General features: G+C 46.2%; 1 protein-coding gene and 1 pseudogene across 5 annotated transcripts in view; one reads left to right on the forward strand and one right to left on the reverse strand.

The window, feature by feature from the left end:
- The first annotated feature begins 3,298 nt into the window (after positions 1–3,298).
- Tanc1 (tetratricopeptide repeat, ankyrin repeat and coiled-coil containing 1) overlaps positions 3,299–21,238 on the forward strand; it is a 226,937-nt gene continuing 208,997 nt past the window's right edge. For all 5 annotated transcript variants that reach the window (XM_028871438.2, XM_028871733.2, XM_028871656.2 and 2 more), the window contains exon 1: positions 3,299–3,436. The gene's annotated coding sequence lies outside the window, so the exon portion shown is untranslated. The remainder of the gene's footprint in view (positions 3,437–21,238) is intronic.
- LOC114694808 lies at positions 12,951–13,545 on the reverse strand (annotated as a pseudogene).

Raw genomic sequence — 21,238 nt, forward strand, 5'->3', positions numbered from 1 at the left:
TGTGTGGTACATAATATCTGTGCCATCTACGGTTCCCTCTTATTTCTTTCCACTTGTTATAAACAGACAAGGAATTAGGGAACGTTTAAAACTGGGTGAGTGGAGAGCCCCAAGAAAAGCAAGTGGTGATTCTTGAGCCTCTGTTGCCCCGGAAAATACAAAGTTGCCTAACAACTAACTAAAAGTACCTTCTATCATTTTTAAGGGAAAAGCAGATTGTTTTTAAAGCATGGAAATTCACCGTTTGAACTTGTGTTCAGATAATTCTTTACATATTAAGAAGAGACTTTTTTTAAATTTAACTTCTTTATTGACTCTTTGGGAGTTTCACATCATGCACCCCAATTCTGCTCACCTCCCGGTCTCCCCATATCCTCCCTTCATCCCTGCTGTGCCCTCCACATAAGGAAACAAAACAAAGTAAGCAAGCAAGAAAACAAAAACAACCCCCCAAACCAAACCAAACCCAACCAAACCAACAACAGAAAAACCTCCTTGCTTCTCCATCTTTCTGGCCTCTCCAGCACCTCTTCATTCGTCCTGGTGGCTGGCATTGGAGGCCTTGGTGTGCCATATGATGTACCTTTGTCCCATCAGCTTTACTGGCAAGTGCTCATTGCAATGAGTCTGGCCTCTGGTTTCTGGTACACCATCACCACTGGATCCTCACCAGAACTCCTCTGGGGTATCCTATGGCCTTCTATAATCTGGGAGATCTTGTGGGCATCTTTCCACAAGTTCTTTCACAAGCTCCAGCGGGTCCTAAAGAGAGTAAATGCTAGGATGGGTCAACCCAAGGCCCGACTGTAGGCCTGGGTGGCAGCCAAGCTGGTCAGTCTGTGCCACTGGGGCCACTGTCCTCTGGCGACAGAGAGGAGTCAGCTGCCCTACATGCATGCCCGCAGGGTCAGTCCACCCTTGCCTGTGGTGAGGGGTAGACGGGCCATCTCTCCTGAGTGCAGGGGCCAGCTCAAGAAGACACTCCTTAGGAAATCTTAGAAGAGACCGTGGTTGTCCTTACACAACAGATCTCAACGTGCCCCCACCCCCTTTTTTATTCTCACCCATGATTTTTTTTTTCTTTACTCTGTTGTATGTTTGAGCTTGGCTTTTGCAACATGTATCATTTTTCACTCACAGGTTAAGACAGCTTTGCAGCTCTTAGTACAATATTCTGTATATAATGGTAATCGTTTAAAGCAGGAGATCGGGTTGTGCTTAATAACTTGTAGTGCGGATTATATAAACACTACAAGAAGGAGGGGAAACAGGGCCCTTCTGTGTACCGATTTCAGATTGCTAGCTCTCTGCCTGGGTAGATGCTAAGCACCCCGAGCTAGGCAATGATGAGATTACTTGGTCAGCATCCTTGACTTCTGAAACTATAAAACCAAACCCTTTTCAACCCGAAATAAAGATGATGCAGGAAATTAGCATATTTACTTTCTGTGATTTTGCTACTTAAGTCAAGTTTGAGGGTAAAGAGGAAGAAATTTGATGGTCTTCATAGTTCTTTAAGCAATTTCATTCAAGTTTGGAAAGAGAGCTGAGGATAGTCCAAGAAGAATGCGCAAAAAAATTATGGATTTCCTCCATCACCTACTCATTTTGCCCACTGCAGACAAGCCTGAGCAGGAGGAAGCTGTACCTGTTTATTTCTTTAGGAGGAGTTTCTCACACATCTTAGGATTCCAGACTGGACTGACCTTTGAGTGTTTGTCTTTTGTTTGGTTCAGTGTCTTATTGTTGCTGTCTTTGTTATCTGTGGTTGAAAGATTGGTAACTTTCACACCCTGTATTTCAAGAGAAGTTAATCAAATATCACCCTGGTTTTCGACAGCCAGGCTCTCTTGAGAGCGGGGAGGGGCTGTCCATAACTTCCCGGCTTCCCCTGTTACGCTCTTACTTGCTTTGAATATTCATGTCATGCTTTGCTGGAGGGAAGCCTGAGATACTTTTGCTGCTTAATATAAATACAGTGATAATCAGGCCTTTGAATGTATGAGTGAGAAATACCCAGCACATTTCAGTCATCTTTTATTTTATTGAGTGGCCTTTGCTTCCTGTCGCTTTTCACAGGAACTTTAAATACGAACACCATTCCGGCTGCTATCTTTATATTGGGAAGCTCTACGTGAGGCTGAAGTTTTTACAGGGAAACTTGTTTAAAACACAGTTGTCTTTAAAGGCGGGTTTGCCACAGTAAAGGTTAGGGGTTGCCAATAAACCCATTTATAGCAACTTCTGTATTCTTCCCTCTATGCACACGGACGGTCTGCGCCCTATTCCATTTGGAATTTCTACTTGATCCTTCTGCAAAGAAAGGGGGTCCAAAGGACTTTGGGAATAGAGTGGGGCTGAGCCTTCTACATGTAAATGGTCTGTCTGGATGGCTGGGAGGTTTCTGGAGGACCCAGGTCTCCCAGATCCCTAGGCCATTCTTGGACTTCTGTCTGTTGGGAATAACAAAACATTTTGGGAACTAGGGAGTTTAATTTACTGCCACCAGCCTGCTTAATAATAGCATCTTTGTCTGTTCCCCTCCAGGACTCCTCCTCCTGACAAGAAGCTATACTTGGCTGGCCAGTGGACTCAGCCCAGACCGCATCCCCAGCCACAGACTTCAAGGAGGCGGTGGACCCTCGACCCTGGACAGTCACTGATCCCCGAGCACCACCCCCCCTCCGAATTCATTTTTGCGAAAGAAAAAGGTGCAGTGAGCGAGATGCACTGTCCATCTCTCTTAGCTCACTTTGGAACCAGAAAAAAAAAATGTGTTTGTTTGTGTATAGTTAAGCGAGGGGAAGAAAAACCAACAAAGCCACCCTAAGGCATCCGCGGAAACTCCAGCTTGGCTAATTGCTCTCATATGTCCTCCTCCAATGCTTTTAGAGAGCAGTGTAGACCGAAGGCCGGGCCACTTTACTGATTTTTAAAAGCGGCTGGGGAAAAAACAAAAGCGGGGTGGGGGGCGACTAATCACACTTCTGGTCCTGTCCCACAGGCGTCCAGGCGGAGGGAGCCCCAGGGGAGCAGCCTTCTCAAAGGAAGCTTGGCCTCCCGCAGGGAACGGGCTGGGAGAGGAGGAGCGGAGGCGCCGGGCGGAAAGTTCGCGTGCCGCGCCCCAGCGGGTCCCCGAGCCCCGGCAGCTTCCAGTCGGGAGGGGCGCGGGAGGCGTAGCCCCAGCGGGCGCGCACAGCGAAGGTGCCTTCCGGAACACGCGCAAGGGCGGGGACTCGCGCTGCCAATGAGGTCCCGGTGTGGGCCGAGCGAGGCGGGGGGACGGGCCCGAGCGCTGCCTCCGCGGTGGCAGCTGCGGGAGCCCGGCTCGGGAGCCGCAGGAGCCGCCGCAGCCGCCGAGCGCCCAGCCCGCCGCGCCCTGAGACCCGGCCCCCGCGGTGGGAACGGCGTCGAGAGCTGGAAACTTTCCTAGCAGGTAACTCCAGCTGTCCGGGCGCCCGCTGCGGGCCTCCGGGCGTCCGCAGCCGGCTCAGTTGCCCGGGATGGCCGGGGAGGAAGGGTCCCGGGTTGCAGCCCGGGAAACCAGAGCCAGGCTGGTGGGAAAGTTTCGGGACGTCCCCCCTCCTCCTCGGCCGGGCACAGCGGGAGCTTTCCGGGAAGAGGCGCGGGCGGACATGCCCGGTGCTCCCGGCCTCGGGCTAGGCGCTGCCGGGGAGTCGGTGCAGGCCGTTTCCTGCGCACCGGGAGGAACGGGTTGCAGCAGAGCCGGGCCGGGGGGGACACCGGGATCACGCGGCTCGCAAGACTTTCCCAGCCGCCCCTCGTCCGCCTCCTCCGTCCCTTGGCTAGACAGGGCCTGGGCTGCGCAGGGCACCTGGGGTGGGGGTGGGGGAGACATGCGGGAGGGGCGCATGGCACCGCGGGGTCTCGAGTGTCGCGCTGCGCGGGTCGCGAAGTTGCCGAGCGAACTTCAGCTGGGAAAATCGTCTCGCCCGCTGTGGGCTTGAGATTGTGTGCTTCGCTCCTGCAGGCTGCGACTCGCATATGCACGCGAATTTCTTTCCTTGGTGGTGGTGGCGGCGGCGGTGGGGTGATGGCTTGGGATTAGACCTTGAAGATTTTTCTTTTCGTGCCAGCTAAGTGGAGGGTCGTGTCAAGTTTGCGAGTCCCCTTGCCCTTGGGCGATGAGTGATTACTTTTGGAAGCATTATGATAGGATTCAGGTTCTTCCTGGAGGACTTTTGGGTGTGTAGGGGGGCCCCCCGGGCTCGGCGCGGTTCTTTCCGGAACGGCTGGCGGGGAAGGAAGCCCTGGGCATTGTGTAGCGTGTTTGCAGACAGCAAGATCTCTGGACTGGCGTTCCCAAAACTTACTTATTGTGTAAAGGCTCCGGGAGGAAATGCGGCCGTGGCCAGGTAGAAACGCGGCGCCGCGGCCGAGGGCGGGGGACGCCGGGCTGTGACAGTCTTCTGCAGGCTGCCCAGGCTCCTGCTTGGGAGCCCCGGATCCTTGTGCCTGGAGTAGTGGGACTCGTCTCAGTATTACAGTTTCCTGCGGAGTGAACTCAGGGAGGTGAGGAGGGCACCTTCATCTTGAACTTGACCCCAGAAGTAGCGTCCTGGCGGGTTAAAAGGTAAAGGCAAGCTGAGTCTTAACCTGGAAAGGAGTTCAGACGCTGTTGGCTCCTTGGTTCAAAATCTTTTAGGAAAGGGCTCGGGGCGGCCGAGGTCGCGAACTCTGGAAATGCCAGACTCATCAGACTGCCGAAGTTAGTGTGCTGGGGGACGGAAGGAGAAACCTGGTTGGCTGGCCGGGGGAGTTGATTTTTCTTTGTGGTGAAAAAGAAGGGAGCCTGCGTCTCTGCTTTCACTAGATCCGCTACTCCCCTTCACCCCAATCCCCCCTTCCTGGGTCGTCCTTATCCTGCCAGGCTGGCACTCCTGGGATGGGGGAGGGAGGAAGAGAAGAAAGCAGTTGTGAAGTTTCTCCGGGCAGCCCGGAGGTATTTCAGATCTGCTACTAGGAAGATTCCTGGATTTTAACAGCTGCTTCTTGATTGCTGGGAATGAAAGAATTTATGAGCGCCTGTGAGGTGCTCATTATGGTGGCGTTCTGAGTGTTTTGCTCATCTGGGCTACTTAAAAGAGCTCACAGGGACTTCCCTACAATCTGCAAAGTTTGTGTCAGCCAGAATGCTTGTGGGTGTCAGTCAGAAAGCATCATAAATAGATCTTGGTGCTTTTACAAAGAGTATGCCTAGTAAAGAAAGTTTGGCGTCTGACGTTACTCAGTCCCTTCCTAGAGATTTCTTCCTACCTGCCAAGTGGACGCGTCCTGGCTTCCCAACTACTGTGATTCGTCAGCAAGGGATGGGAAACAGTGTCATTAATTTTTGTGGAGGCAGGGAAGTCCAGAAATAAATGTAAGGTCACTTCCATGTTCCTGGTGCCGCAAACTTTTGCTGGAACTCGAAAGTATTGATTTTCCTGCTTTTTTGGTTCAACCACCAGAATGTCTAAATTATCATAATTCATGTTCGTTGTGGAGCTAAAACATAACTGATTCATAGTCAGTCAGCCCTTTTTTTTGCTTCCCATAACAGCCAGAAGAACATTTTGTCTCTTTAACCACATAAAATTTATTTGATGCCATAGTGGGGTTTTGATGCTGGGTGATTGAGGGCACAATTTTAGAGACAATGGAATTACTTTGACTAAATCATCCATTTTTAGACAACTTCTTTTCTGGGTTGCTGATTAATTCTTTATCTCCCAGAGAACATTAAAAGCCCTGTCCCTGGGCTAGTGAAGCTATAATCCATATTATAATGAGGCTTGCCAGAATAGCTGGGAGGTAGCTGGGTCTGTTTCGACCAGGCACTTAAAACTCAATAGTAAAGATTTTGTTTCTGTTAGGCTGAGAATTTCCTAGTTAGAAAAATGGGTTTATTCTTGTCCAACATACATGAGGCCTTGTTGGTGGGGTGTGGGGGGTGTGGAGAACAAACTTTATTTTATTTTTATTGTGGAACTTTTAGTTTACACACATATATCACACAGACTGGGGAATTGTGTTAAGTCTCTAGAATGGTCTTTTGCTTAACTATTTTTTGTTTGTTTGCTATTTTGAGATGGGGTCTCACTACAGTCCTTGCTGCCCTGGAACTCAGTATGTAGACCAGGCTTCCCTCAAACTAACAGAGATCCTCCTGCCTCTGCCTCCCGAGTCCTGGGATTAAAGGTGTGCACCACCAAGCTTGACTCTGAACTGTCTTTTAAATGCTTATTGTAGTTGTAAAACTACCTCTCCTCCAGCTTACAGAAGCATCTGCTCTCTAGGGCTCTTCAGCCTTTCTGGGGTTTTGTTTTCTAACGGATTATCCCCAGAATGGAATCACATTGCAACTTTGTGACTACAAGAGTTGGGGAAATCTAGGAATTTTGTGTAATAGCAGAACCGTGTGACAGCAATCATAAAGAGCTACAATACATATTTTATCCCCAAACCTCTCAGTTGAGTCAACCAGGGCCCCAGGAAGTCAGGTCGGTTTGCCTGATATCACCTGTGATGGAGCTGAACTTGAGCCCAGCAGGACCTTGTCCATTCTCTCCCTCTACCTTCATTCATGGACGTCACCTGTGAATTCACTAAGGCCTGACAGACAGAACATGTGGCAGTTTCTCACAGTGTTTCATTTATGGTTATTTTGGTTCGAGAACCCCAGGGCTTTATCTCTGCTCTGATATGAAGGATTAAAAACAGTTCTCTAATAATGATAACTGAATATTTCTCCCTAGGAGAGTTTCAGAAAGTCACATACCTCTCTCTGACTAATCATTTGTTTACTTTCAATTTCTTTTCTTTTCTTTCTTTTTTTTTTTTTTAAATCAAGTAGGCCTCAGTGATTTATATTCCAGATGTGTATCGGTGATAGCATTCTTGAGGAGATCCCTCCTCAGATCTACGTCTTTTTAAAAACAAAGATGAACACACTCTTTGCCTTTCATCTTGGCTCCTGTCAGACTAAGTATAAAGCCTGGCTGAATATCCCTTTCTTGGATTCACTACCCTTCCTGTGGAGTACATAGATGGATTTTGTAGCACTTTCCATGGCATGGAAGTCTTTCCTTGTGGTTAAATGGTGAAGTAGGAGTGTGCAGTGACCTGTTTTCACTCGTGATCTACTGTGTTCCTGCCTGCCTGTTTGGGAGTACTAAGTGTAACTGGACCCTCAGTCTGGAAGCTGGTCAGGATTTTTGGTAATACTGAGAATCAAATCTAGATGTTCTGACATGCTAAACACATATACCACTGAACCACACCATTTGTTTATGAACTTGAACAGATTCAAAATGAAATCATATGCTAGGATACTAGCTTTTTTTGTTTGTTTTGGTTTTTTGAGACAGGGTTTCTCTTTGTTGCCCTGAATGTCCTGGAATTCACTATGTAGACCAGGCTGGTCTCAAACTAATTAGAGATCCGCCTGCCTCTGCCTCTCAAGATCAAAGGCGTGCGCCAGCGCCGCCACCCCCCCCCCCAGCAGATGCCAGCTTTTTTACTTTACAGCTTTTGTTTCATTTATTATTTGATCTGTGGGTGTGCAAGCGTGGGTGCACATGCCATGCTGTGTGTGTGGAGCTCAGAGGACAACTTCTGGCATTAGTTCTTTCTTCCGCTGTGGTTCTGGGGATTGAACTCAGGTTGTTCGTCTTGTACATCAAGCCCTTTGGCCCATTGCCATCTCAGTGGCTCCATATAAGCCCTTTTATGATGGAGCAATTTGTCCATATAAGGCATTTATTTATTGGTTGGTTGTGACAGAAGGTCCTGACTGAGTAGCCCAGTCTGGCTTCAAACTTGTGCTCCCCCTGCCCGGGGCTTCTGTGTGCTGAGATTACAGGTATACGACACAGCTTGTAGCTTCATAGTCAGCTTTTAAAACTTAACTTTTGGAGGAATATCTTTGCAAAATATTAAGAAATGGGGTTTAAACCCATTTAAACAGATGTGTCAGTACCTGTTCACTGACTGGTAAATCTGAGACGGTTGTTCTTTCCTCGGAAGTGAAAGTGGAAGGGAACGCTGCCACCCAGTATTTTCTAGTAAAGTCGGAAGGCGGTCAGTGTACCAGAAGAGGATTTCCATGACGAAGGCCCTTAGAAGCATTATCTGGAGGTTAGTAAAAGGAATTCTGGTTTTGTTTGCTGTCTTGCTGGTCAGTTGTCTCTGTAGAGTGTCTTTAAGGGGCTTCTGTGAGTGTGGGTGATGGAGGAGAATGTTCTAGAAAGAAGCACCCCATAGAAAGAAATGTCCAAGGGAAGAAAAACGTTGCCGAGACAGGACATAGACCATGGGTTTCGGCATGGGTTTTGCCATGAGCATGAGAGGATTTATCAGTCCCAAAGTCTCCCAGCCACTATTTCATTGTAAATAGACGTGAACTCACAATGCTCAGCCATTTAACTAACACAGAACCACCATGACTCAGCGCCTTCCTTGCCTCACCCAGCAAGCCTAGGGCCACACACCTCGGAAGGGTGGAGAGCGTGGAAGAAACAGGTAACTGTGCGTCGGCCTTTTCGCACAAAGAATGGACTGAAGCAAAATGGTATAGTACGTGACATACAGTTTTGAAGATGTGGAAGATATACACATAAAAACGCATATATTGTACCTGCACAGTTTAGAGTCAGTATATGATCATGTGATACACTTGTTCTTGTCATACATGCATCCTCTGTGTTGAGCATTCTTTGGCCCTGTTTTAATGACTGGTTTCTAAATCCATTGCATGTGTTACCATCACCAGATAATCCACTTTGACCTTTGATGTCTTTGGACCGAAATCTCCCTGAGACTATTGGAGCCCTTTCCCTCAGATAGGATGCATGTATGAAAGTCACCGTGGCCTAGTTCAGCTTTTGGCTCCCAGTAGCTCCAAAACCTCCTATCATCAGAAAGCTGCCTCTTTCTGTTCGTGCCAACCTGAGAACAATGTGAAAGGACCCGAATTGGCCAAAGAAGAGTTCCAGTTGGCAGGCCCCATTAAACCCACAAGATGGGACAGTGTCCCACAGAGGAGGTTCTTGTGGGGGAGAGATGGAGAATAAGAAAACAAAAACAGCTGGCCAGCACAGCATAGATTTCTAGAGGTGGTCTTGGCTGGCCCAAATTTCAAAAGACTGAACATTCTTAATGTCTTTATAATGTACGTTCCTGTAGTCTGGAAAGCATAGGCTTGTCCACATTCTGCAGGGATATTGAATTAACTTCTAAAAACTTAGGATGGGTCATGATGCCCATATAGTGTAGTATGATCCCCTCTCACTGCCAGGCTTTGCTCTAAATTCATTGAGATTCATAACATCTATTATTAACGTTTATTGAGTACTTGCTGATGTGAACCCAGATGTGTGAATTTTAAAAAAATCCATGGAGATGAAAGAGTAGTTCTTCTCTCATTATCTGGCCGTCCTGTCCGTCCCGTCCCGTGTCCCGCCCCCCCCCCCCCCCCCCCCCCCCGCAACTGTATCCTGGCCTCCCTTGCTTCTTGTGAAATAGACCAACCACCACTGTTCATTTATTTAGAATGAGAACTAGCCTTAGTTGGATGGTTGTTCTGCCTAGGCTGAGTGAGGCTCATCCATGATTCACTGGCTTGAGTGCAGGGCGTGGGGTGGTGGTGGGGGGCATTGCTGTTAAAAACTCACAACATGACTTCCTACCATGATTCTGCCTTGTTTGTTTATTTTATTTCTGGTGTAGCCCTGGACATTCTCGAACTCATTCCATAGACAAGGGCTGGCCTTGAACTCAGAGATCCGCCTGCCTCTGCCTCCCCAGCGCTGGGATTAAGAGCATAGCCACCACCGCCCCACCCACTGCAGGGCCACAATTCTGCTTTTGATGACTTTTTAATTGTCCACATATTCACGGGTAAGCTGGGTGTGTCTCCTGCCCCAGGGAGAGAATCTTGCATCAGGATAATTTTAGTATAACTGCACCTGCTGTCAGTGGCTGATTAATGAGCAGGTTTGTGACACCAATTGGGACTTGCCTATCTTCAGCATCACCTGAAGCTTGGGGTGGTCTCACACCATGCAAAGGTTGACAGTACCCAAAACCACAGTGGCTTCTTCTCAGCTGCTGAATTAACCAGCCTTAGAGCTACCATGACTTAGAACCTCTCTGAGGAAAAGAATTCTTATTATTGCTTAAGACAGTGATTACCAAAGCAGAATGTGCCAGACTATCCAGTAAGGGAGAGAAGGAAATACCAGAGCTTTTCCGAGGGGAAAACCAAAGAGTTTTCCTAACGTTTATATATGGGTACATACTGGGTACAGAGCTGCTCAGTACGTGTCACTTGGGTTGTGTGAGGAGCGTTTTACAACCTAGTGGAGTTGACTGTGGTAACCTCACTGCTGTTCTTGCCTTAGAGCCGTGGTTCTCAACCTTCCTAACGCTGTGACCCTTCTTTATACAGTAGTACCTCATGCTGTGGTGACCCCCAACCATAACATTATTTTCATTGCTCCTTCATAACTGTAATTTTGCCCCTGTTATGAATCATAGTGTAAATATTTGATATGCAGGATATCTGATATGCAACTCCTGCCAAAGGGGTTATAACTCACAGGCTGAGAACCTCTGCCTTAGATGAACCCTATCCATTTACATAGATTTATGGTGTATATTATCTATTTTTAATTAAACTGGCTCCCACAAAATGGGAAGCAACTTTAAAAGGTTCTTGCAAAGAAAGTGTGGGAAAATGCTAACGGCACACAGTTGGAATAAAGAGAGTGAGAAGGTATGAAGGATGAGAAGTTATCACAAAACTGGGTGATGGTGGCCCACGCCTTCAATCCCAGCACTCGGGAGGCATGGGCAGGTGGATCTCTGTTGTACGAAATCTAAATTGTCTTTTAATAAAAAAAAATCTGGAACCAGATATTGAAGTAAAAAGATAAGAAAAGCAAAGGAACAAGCCACAGCCACCACCTCTTACCTCACCAACTCCTCAGCCTGAAAGGCTTTGTAGCCAAAAGGCCTCTAGTCAAAAGGGACGCTTCCGCTGAAAAGCCCTTAATTCCTGTCTTCTCACCCCTTATTTATATACTTTTCTCTGCCTAGCTGAACTTCCTGGAATTAAAGGTGTGTGTGCTTCCCAAGCAAAGGCATGAGATCTCAAGTGTTGGAATTAAAGGTGTGTGCCACCATTGCCTGGCTCTGTTTCTCTTCTAGACTGAGTCAATCTCATGTAGTCCAGGGTGGTTTTGAACTCACAGAGATCCAGATGGATCTCTGTCTCCCTCCCAGGTGCTAGGATTAAAGGTGTTTGCCACCACTGCCTGGCCTCTATGTTTAGTCTAGTGGCTTGTTCTGTCCCCTGATCTTCAGACAAATTTTATTAGGGTACACAGTATATTACCACAGATCTCTGTGAGTTCAAGGCCAGCCTGGTCTACAGAGTTAAGTTCCAGGATAGCCAGGGCTACACAGAGAAACCCTGTCTAAAAGAAAGAAAGGAAAAGCAACAAACAACAACAACAACAACAACAACAACAAAACAACTTACTACAAAGTGGTTAGGAGTTTTGATAGGTTGGCACAAGATTTGCCTAACAACTTATATTATTAATAAAAATAAACTAAAATATTGATTGAATCGTAAGTTTCATTAGATTCTTGGGAAAAGCCATATGTTATATTCTTCATATGTGGAATCTAGTCACTATTATATGCACATATATAAATAAATGTACATGTGGACACAGTAAAACATGTAGAAAAGGGAACAAGAAAGGCTAAGTATTGGGTGAGGAAGGACTGATTGCAGGTAATAGGCACAGGTTAGGAAAGAGGGTACAAAGTCAGTTGGTTTTCTAGTTCTAACTCTGTCATAGATTGTTTTTGGTGGCTTAAGTGCACAAAAATATATTGGATAGTGAAAGTCTAAAATCCAGTGTGAGCTCCACAGCTTCCGCTCCGAATGGTCGCTCTGACTGTACAGAAGTTCATTGTGTTGTGTGTGGTGCGGCACAATTTTATCCCAGCACTCGAGAGGCAGAGACACACAGATTTCTATGAGTTTGAGGCCAACCTGGTCTACATAGTGAGTTCCAGGACAGCCAGGGCTGTATAGAGAGACCTTGTCTCAAAGACCTGCCTCCCTCCCCCACAAAAGAAAAGTTCATTGAGATGTATAGACTTTGGGTCTGGTTAATTCTGGTGTGTGATTTTTTTTATTTTTTTATTTTCAACTTTTGTTGTGCTTTTTCAAGACAAAGTTTTTCTATACAGCCCTGGCTGTTCTGGAACTCGATCTGTAGACCAGGCTAGCCTTGAACTCAGAGACATTCACCTGCCTCTGCCTTTGGACTTTGATAAGGCTCTTCCTCTTTCTTCTCCAAACTGAAAATTGCATCACCCTTAAGACACAGCTCAAAGGAACTCAGAAACTGATTTCTCATGAAGATTTCCCTCTCTGTTCCCACATTTCAGTGACCCCGCCCCCTTTATCTTCCTGGCACGTGTCTGTGCCTTCCTTCCTTCCTTCCTTCCTTCCTTCCTTCCTTCCTTCCTTCCTTCCTTCCTTCCTTCCTCTTCCTCTTCCTCTTCCTCTTCCTCTTCTTCCTCCTCCTCCTCCTCCTCCTCCTCCTCCTCCTCCTCCTTCTTTTTTGGTTTTTCAAGACAGGGTTTCTCTGTAGTTTTGGTGTCCCGGATCTTGCTTTTAGACCAAACAGGCCTCAAACTCACAGAGATCCGCCTGGCTCTGCCTCCCGAGTGCTGGGACTGAGGGCATGTGCCACCACTGCTGCCGCCCGTCTGTGCCTGTGCATTTCTTAAGATGTTTTTCTCCTTTTGCCTTTTATAATTAAGTTGTTCACCTATTTGCCCTGCCCTGATGGGGTATAAGCTTTTTGATGGTAGGGGTCTTGCCTTGCCTTAGTCACTTAAAAAAATTATTTGCTCCTTCTTTGAAATAAGAGATAGGCCAAGAATCCATTTTTAAATATTTTTATATAGAAGGTTTTAATCTATATCTTTAAACTATAGACTATACATGATTTGGAAAGGAGACTGTTTCAAACAATGATCAAAGAAGAATCATCCGTTCTCTGTCTTTTCTTTTGTCTGGTCACTCAGAAATATAATGCCATCAGGTATGATTGTTGTTGCTCCCTGCCTCACGTGATTTTCATCCATGTGTTCACCACAGTCCACTTTCCCTTCCAGAAATATGTGAGCGTCCCTTTCCATGTACTGATAGGCCTCCTCTCCGAGGCCTGGTTGAAACACTGATATTCTGTGCCCTGTTGTCTTTTGACTGACGTCACCTGTTTGGAATACTTCACTGTCCCCTGATCGCCACATCTCATTTGTTGCCAGAGAAAATATTGTGACTGGGTTTTGTTTTGTTTTTTTCCCTTCCACCTGTCTTGTGACAGGGTCCTGACCTGCTCGCCCAGGGAACTGAATGTGATTCAGAGATCGTTCAAGAACCAAACTGCTGGCTGCCTCAGATGCTTGTCTTACAAACTGATGCAACACTTGCAACACAGGTGTTCAAAACATGCCTTCCGTTTTTCTTACAATCTAATCTTTAGGCTTTTCCTGACGCACACCACCACCCCGGCTTTGTGATAAGTTCTCATCCTTCATACCTTGAGTACTGGAGTTCAGAAAAACCAGGTAGGCATGGTGGCCTCCTGTAATCCATCACTTGGGACACAGAGACAGGGGATTCTGTGTGTGTGTGTGTGTGTGTGTATGTGTGTATGTGTGTATATGTATGTATGTATGTGTGTGTGTATTGAAAATAAAGATCAAGTATCTTCTTGGTTCACACTATTAGTTGTCATAAGTATACAATGTGTAATATTACCACAGTAAAATGACTGCACCCAATACCCACACTACCTTCCCTCTGTGAATCTGACATTCTTTGTTTGCTTTTTGAGATGAATACAACACTAGTGATTGCTATTTTTTCCAACATATATATTAGAATTTTCCATTCTAATATATATGAAGTGTTTGTCCTATTATGGTTTGATTGCTCAAAGGTCTTTAGTCTGTTCTTAAAAGTACTTAGTTACACAGTGTGCTGCTTTTCTGTGGGAATAGTAACATGAGCAACAGTGGGAGGCTCCATTGGATGGTGGTACAGAAACATCATTGGACACTCCTAGGCAGTTACCTAGTGGGTTAGATAGACAAAGGTCTTTTGGTAGTTTTAAAAAATACATTTGTGTGTGTGTGTGTGTGTGTGTGTGTGTGTGTGTGTGTGTGTGTGTGTGTTATGCACATGCCGCTGTGTGTATATGGAGATCAGGGGACCAGCCATGGGAGTTGGTTCTTTCCTTCCCAAAGGGGACTCCAGGAGTCAGGCTCAGATCGTCAGACCTGCCGCAAGCCCCTTTTTGCCTTCATGTGCTGAGCCGTCGCATTAGCCCGATTTTTTTCTTTTTCTTAAAACAAGGTCCCATGCAGCCCAAGCGGGCCTCAAACTCAATCAATGGCTAAAGCTAGCCTTGAACTCCCGATCCTGTTGTCTCCCACTTTTCAGTGATGGGCTTGCAGCCATGTGCCACCACGTATAGCTGATCTGTAGGAAGACCTAACTGCCTGTGAATGGTTAGCCATCTGTAATTACCACCAAGCAAAATCCTGGGAGACTGTCCTGCATGCTACTGTGATACTGGCCAGAGCATTCCTGTTGGGAATGATGGACTCTTCCACCGCTCAGCTGACATTCCTCACGTAGAGAGGCTAATTGAGGGTTGACAAGCTGTCTGCTTTCAAGTTGAGCTCTGCTAGATACTCTGTGCTGCTATGATGAAAAACAGATTCCTCCAGAGTTTTGAGGGTCAAATGACAGAGTGTATACGAAAGTGTTTGGAACGTTATAAATGGCCTCCTATAGGCAGGGGAGGCATAAAATCTGATTCTTGTGGTGTTGACTTCTATCTCATATTTCTTCGTTAGCCATTTCTGTTTTCTTTTGAGTACATTTCCATACATTTTAAAGTATAGCATATCCTAAGTAGAATGGGATGTAGTTTTTCTCAAAGAATTGCAGATAGTAATTGGAAGTGACTCTAAAGCATTTAACCGTGTAGCGGGGATGATGTGTGATCAGGTGATGCTTTGGCAGTTTAGTTGGCCGAGTATTGGAAGGACCTGCTTATACATGGGATACGTCTGCATAAAGATGGGACTCGAGGCTTCTGAGGTAAGTGATGGCAAACTTGAAGTGGTACCCAGGAGACGTTTGATTTTTAGGAGTATTTTAATCTCCTGAGAGAGGTGTTTGGTGTTCCTTGGAGATATCCCAACAGAGTTTGGGACTGAAAAGTTTAGTTTGACAATCTGGATGAATTTGAAATTGTTCCTCTGTGGATTGAGAGGAAATGGATGAGAATAGGTAGAATTTAACTTCGTGGAGGGCAGGTTTGCAGTGGAGTTTAGTGTCTGTAGAGATTTACAAACCAAAACACATCAGAGACACAGCGTAATTAGAGACGCACGGGCCACAGAAGCAATAAGTAGCTCTTAGATTGTCGACATACAGATGTGATTTTATTTATCTGTTTGTGTCACGGAGACTGTCTTTGCAGCCCAGGCTAGTCTGAAACTCGCTGCCCACATGCTTTATTCTGCTTCCTCGGTGCTGGGATTGCAGCTGGCCACCACTTCATTCTAGCTGCCTTGTCTGAGGTTCTTAACTTGAATGTGACTTAAGACAACCTTCGCACAAGGTGATTTGTCTAAACAAACAGTAGTTCCCAAAGTGGCTTCCATGAAAAATTAATTTTCATGGAACTGCAAGGGCAGCACAGAGGAAAAGGGTTCTGTAGTTAAATAAATGCAAAAATCTGGGTTAAGGAAAGTGTACCAGATGTGTGTGTTCACATGTGTGTGGCTGTACCTGTGTGTGCAAATATGTATAGAGGCCCGAAAGTGATGTTGAGTGTGGAATTAGTTCTTTTCTATGGCTGTGATAAAACATGTCCAAGGAGACATGTAAAAGGAAGGGTTGAATTGAGCTTACAGTTGCAGAGTTAGAGACCTTGATGGTGGAGCAAAGGCTTGGTGGCAGGAAGAGCTGAGAGCTCACACCTCTAACTGTAAGCAGGAAGCAGAAGAATGCACCGAAGATAACTGAGTTAAAGTCTGCCCTTAGGACACACTTCCTCCCCCGAGGCCACACCTCCTAGTCCTTCACAAACAGTTCCACCAGCTGGGGCCCAAGTAGTCAAGCATATGAACCTATGGGGGCTGTTCACATTCTAACCACAACAGTCTTCTTCCATCACTCTATTTGGTTTGGTTAGGGTCTTTCACTGAACCTAGAGCTTGCCAGTTCAGAGTAGTCCAGTGAGCAAGCTTGCCCCTGAGTCCCCTGTCTCTGTGTCCCGAGTGATGGCATTACAGGAGGCCACCAAGCCTACCTGTTTTTTCTGAATTCCAGTACTCAAGTTTATGTGACAAGTATTGAGCAATCTTCTCAGCCCAAAACTAGGTAAGTTTTTTAAAATGCCACAACTTTTAAACACTCAGGTCTTATTCTAGATTCCTTAGGAGGTAAATAGAGAATTCATTGTTTTGCACATGCATGGAGCAATAGTTTTTTTTTTTTTTTTTTCCAAAGCATGCTTTGGCCACAGAACAATGCTGGTTGAGTAGTTTGTCAGATATTTTAAAGCAAATCCTGTTATATAATTTTGCTTCACCAACTTTGGTACATTTCTAACTAAGGACTAAAAAAACACTACTTCATTATCACATAAAATTAACAATAATCGCAACGTATTATTGTCCCCTAGATGTCATTTATTAACATTTTTTTTTTGTACCAAGAGTGAATCAAATATTCGCATTCTACACTGTGTTGATTCTTCCTTCAATCTTTTTCAGAACAGAAAAATACTGTTTACTGCTTCCCTGTGCGTCTTGATCTTCGGCAAGGAGCTTGTAGATTACCCTATATTCTGACATCATTTTCATGTGGTGGTCTTTGTGGTGTTGCTTTGTCCCTGTTTCCTGTAAACTGGAAGCTAGTTTTAAAGGTATAATCGGGGCCTGGTGAGATGGCTTAGCAGGTCAACAGACCTGCTGACAAGACCAGTGACCAGAGTTCGATTCCTAGCACCCATCTGGGTGGAGAGAGAGCTGACTCCTGCAAGTGTCCTCTGACCTCTACTCTCAGGCCATGGCAGTAGCATGTACACCTGCCCACAAAATAAACAATCTAATAGAGCCACAACTACAGTCAGATAAAAGTTTTGCAGTAAAAAAGAAAAAAAAAAAAAGGTTTTAGACTGTGTATTTTTTCAGCCCTATGGTTTGGGAACATTTAGGTTTAGTAACTCATAAGCAGTAGCTTTTTTAAAAAATAAAGAAATAATGATGTAGAATCTGTTTGGGTTTTATTACTTTTATTATTTATCTGTTGATTTTATTATTAGCATGTCAAGGAGATGCCAGTTGAATTGGTCCAGATGTTATGGAAAAGCCTGGGTAACCGGAAGGAATAGTATACTGTACCTTAGAAGGCATGTGTCTTTTGAGTAAAGTGCTTTGGGTGTTGAACATTTTTGGTTTAATTCAAAATGGCAAGGTACCCGAGTTTTAATGATAAACTTCTGTTGCATGGTGGCTCATTTTTGTTCGCACGATAGTTTAGAAATATGCATCCATTTTACTTTTCCTAGATACAGTTTTTTTTTTTCCCTAGGTACAGTTTTTAATAAAGATACTTTTCTGAGGAATGCTTGGGCCAATCTCAGAACAAAACCGTGAGGAAGTCCTCAGAGCGGTAATTTTATCTACACATTATCTTGTGAACTCAGATGTCTAAATCAAAGTCCTCAGCATTGCTGACCTTGCTAATTGAATTTGCCATTAAATTTTTCCCTTCCCTCTGTAGCCTTTTGAGTGCTTTTATGTCTGGGAAAAAATAAAAGGAATTTGTGTGTTAATGAAGACTAACTTGACCACATGTTAAAGTGGCTTTATATGATGAATGGCAACCTTCATGAATTTTTGCCAGCACATTCTTATATTTAATCCCTCGGCTGGCAGGGACACTGTTTTCTACATTCAAATTTGCCTTGTGTGAAGTAAGGTGCCTTGGTCATAATAGGTATTTTGTAACTGTAGCACTGTTCTGCAAATAGACATATATACTCTTCTCTCTCTCTCTCTCTCTCTCTCTCTCTCTCTCTCTCTCTCTCTTTCTGTTTCTCCCTCCCTCCCTCTCCCTCCCTCCCTCCCTCCTACTCTCCCTCTCTCCCTCCCTCCCCCTCTCCCTCCCTCCCTCCCCCTCTCTCTTTCTTTCTTCCTCCTTTCAAGATCAGCATCTTGAGTGCCACGGGTGTGTGCCACTGTGCCCAGCTCCTTTTTTTTTCAAGTGTGGGTTAGCAAAGCAGACTGTACACACTAGGCAAGTGCTCTCTACTGGTGGAGTGGTGCTCATGACCTTTGGAGTCATGTGAACCTAGATTTTGTGTGTAGCTGTGACAGGAGACTTGACCTGTTTCCCTATTTGTAAAATGAGGATAGTAATGCCCCTTTCTTGGAGTTCGTGCCAGGACCAAAGGTAGACAGACCCTCTAAACTGCTTACTGCCAGACTTGGCTCATAGGTACCCAGGCATGACTCTGCTCTCTTCTTATCATTGTTGGATGAAAAACTGAAATTTATTTATCTGACGTCTTCTTTAGTGTGAGCATGTTTATGTGTGTGGGAAGAACACCCATGTTGGGGTAAGAGTGGAGGTCAGAGGGCAGCTTGCAGTTATTGGTTCTCCTGTCCCACCATGTGGGTCCCAGGGATTGAACTCGGGTCATCAGGCTTGGTGGGACCTCTACTGATGAAGCCACTTGTTCTGAGTGTTCTAAGAATTATTAGTTTAAAGGGATCTAAGCTCAGCAGTAGAGGATTCACTCTGTGGGTTCAGTCCTCAGCTCAGGGGTGGGGGAGGAGTTGATAATTTTAGGATTTTTTTTTTTTTAATAGAAGTGTAAATAAGAACTTGGTTTCATGCTCCTCTCTAAGGTGGTTGGCTTCTATTTAAACAATTAGATGTCCGTACAAAAACTTCTGAAGAGACATGCAGGGTAATTTTAGGTGGTAATTTATGGAAGAAAATGGGTATTTTGACTATTGGCATAGGAATATTGCTAAGTAGCCGTCTGGTTTTTCTGAAAATCCATTTACCTACTGAGACTGTGAGAACCTCACTGACTTCTGGGACTTTGGTGGTGGTTTGCTCTGTGGTTCAGAACAGTAAGTAGTATTTTATTTAGATGAAGCATTTCCGCATACCACACTCACTCCAGTCCTGCAGATGTGTTTATCTGTGGGGCGGTTGCCCGCCAGGAGGACAGGCTTCCCCAGAGAGCTCCCCAAGTGGGTGACGGTGGTGGGGGAGCAGTCCTCTTTACAGACAGGGTGTCTTGTTAAAGACCGTGTCTGCTGGGATTAGCTCTTGCCCAGCGGGATTCGCTCCTCTGCAGTTTGTCTCCAGGTCTTTCTTCCGTCACCGACTTTGGACCTGGCTTGTATAAGGAGAGAATGCTCAGTAAGACAAGGGGTCTGCGTTGCTTACTACCCAGGTGGTATTCCTTCTGAGATTGAACTCAGTACTCCAGTGACACCTAAGTCCAGCTACACTTGAGGGCTTTACCCTTTTCTCCCATTTCCAGGTTTGTTGGTCTTTCCCATTTTGAGTGTTTTGTTTAAGCCTGAGGGACCTCTTCCCCTGACCAGCTTCGCAGTCCTGAAGTCAGGCCAGGAGGGATGAGCAACATGCCTGCTCTCTCCAACATGGAAGAGATGCCCTTTCTCCAAGGATGGAGACTGGGTTCGGAGCCGTGGAATTGATAGAGGTGTCACCTTCCTCGGCCCCCATTTCTTCCGTCACTAACAGCAGCGTCAGCCAGTCTCACAAATACCATGCTTATGCCTTTGCAAAGATCCGAGGATGCCTGAAGGTGGGTGGCATCAGGCCCTGCTGGTCATTCATGTGGTTTGTCCTGCTTAGGGTTACTACTGCTATCATGAAAGATGGGGCCCAAAGCAAGTTGTGGGGGAAACGGTTTATTTGGCTTACACTTCCACATCGTAGTTTATTTATTACCAAAGGAAGTCAGGGCGGGAACCTGGAGGCAGGCGCTGATGCAGAGGCCATGGAGGAGTGCTGCTTACCGGCCTGTTCCTCATGGCTTGCATAGCTTGTTTTCTTATAGTACCCAGGATCAGCAGCCCAGCGGTGGCCCGGCCTGCAGTGGGCTGAGCCCACTCCCACTGACCACTAATTGAGAAAATCCTGTATAGGCTTGTCTGCTTAGAGCCAGAGACGTTTGATCAATTGAGGGCCCTCCTTTCTAGTGACTACAGCTTGGGTCAAGTCGACATAGAATTAGCCAGTACGTGGTTCCTTTGCGTCAGAGGTGGTAGGACTGTCTGTTGCTTCCCTCCTTTGGAAGCTTGCATGATGCCTTCTGGTACCATGAAAGCTAGCGCTCAGGGAGGCGGCATTCTGGTCACTCCCAGCTTAGGGGCCTCTGGGCCCCGTGTCTGAAGTTCATAATGTCTTCAGCAGTAAGGGTGTATTTTCCACCTCTGAGGGGGAGGGGGACCAGTGGCAGTAACAATAGTAATAATAGCAATAGCTTAGACTATTTTGGTAGCCTCTTGCATAACCCCGACCAACCACTCAAAAGAGGGCTTCTTACGCCTGGTGTTGGGGTTTTCTGTCTTTGGGTCTTGGTCTTTGGCTCTTGCGGTTTTTGAGGGCTGTCATGTCTTTTAAGGACCAGGCCTGTGTCTTTGTCTGAGAGAGTTGCACACAGGACCCTAGGGGAAGGTGACCAGGAAGGAGCTAGTGCTGCAGGAGAGAGGAGGAGGTGGTGGTGGAGGAGGAGGTAGAGGAGTTAGTTGTTGGTTCTGGACCAGCTTCAGGGAGCAGAGGGAGGAGATGAAGCGTGTGTAGGACTTTGCCAGGTGGGAGGGAGTGCTTTCTGGATGAGGGGATCACAATGAACAGAGGCTGGGAGGCATGACGACAAGTCAGGCTTGGGGGTTTGTTCTAGAACAGACGGTGCCTGGCATTTGGGTAGAGTGGCTGGGAGGAGAGAGCCAGATTGCAGAGGCCTTGCATGCCAGGCTAAGAAGTGTGGACTTGCTCCCTCGAGCAATGATAGCTGTCAGAGGCCTTTCAGCTGGGAGGTGATGTCATCAGATCTGTGCTTTGGAGCAG

Source organism: Peromyscus leucopus, chromosome 4 (genome assembly GCF_004664715.2).
Source record: "Peromyscus leucopus breed LL Stock chromosome 4, UCI_PerLeu_2.1, whole genome shotgun sequence".
Classification (NCBI taxonomy): domain Eukaryota; kingdom Metazoa; phylum Chordata; class Mammalia; order Rodentia; family Cricetidae; genus Peromyscus; species Peromyscus leucopus.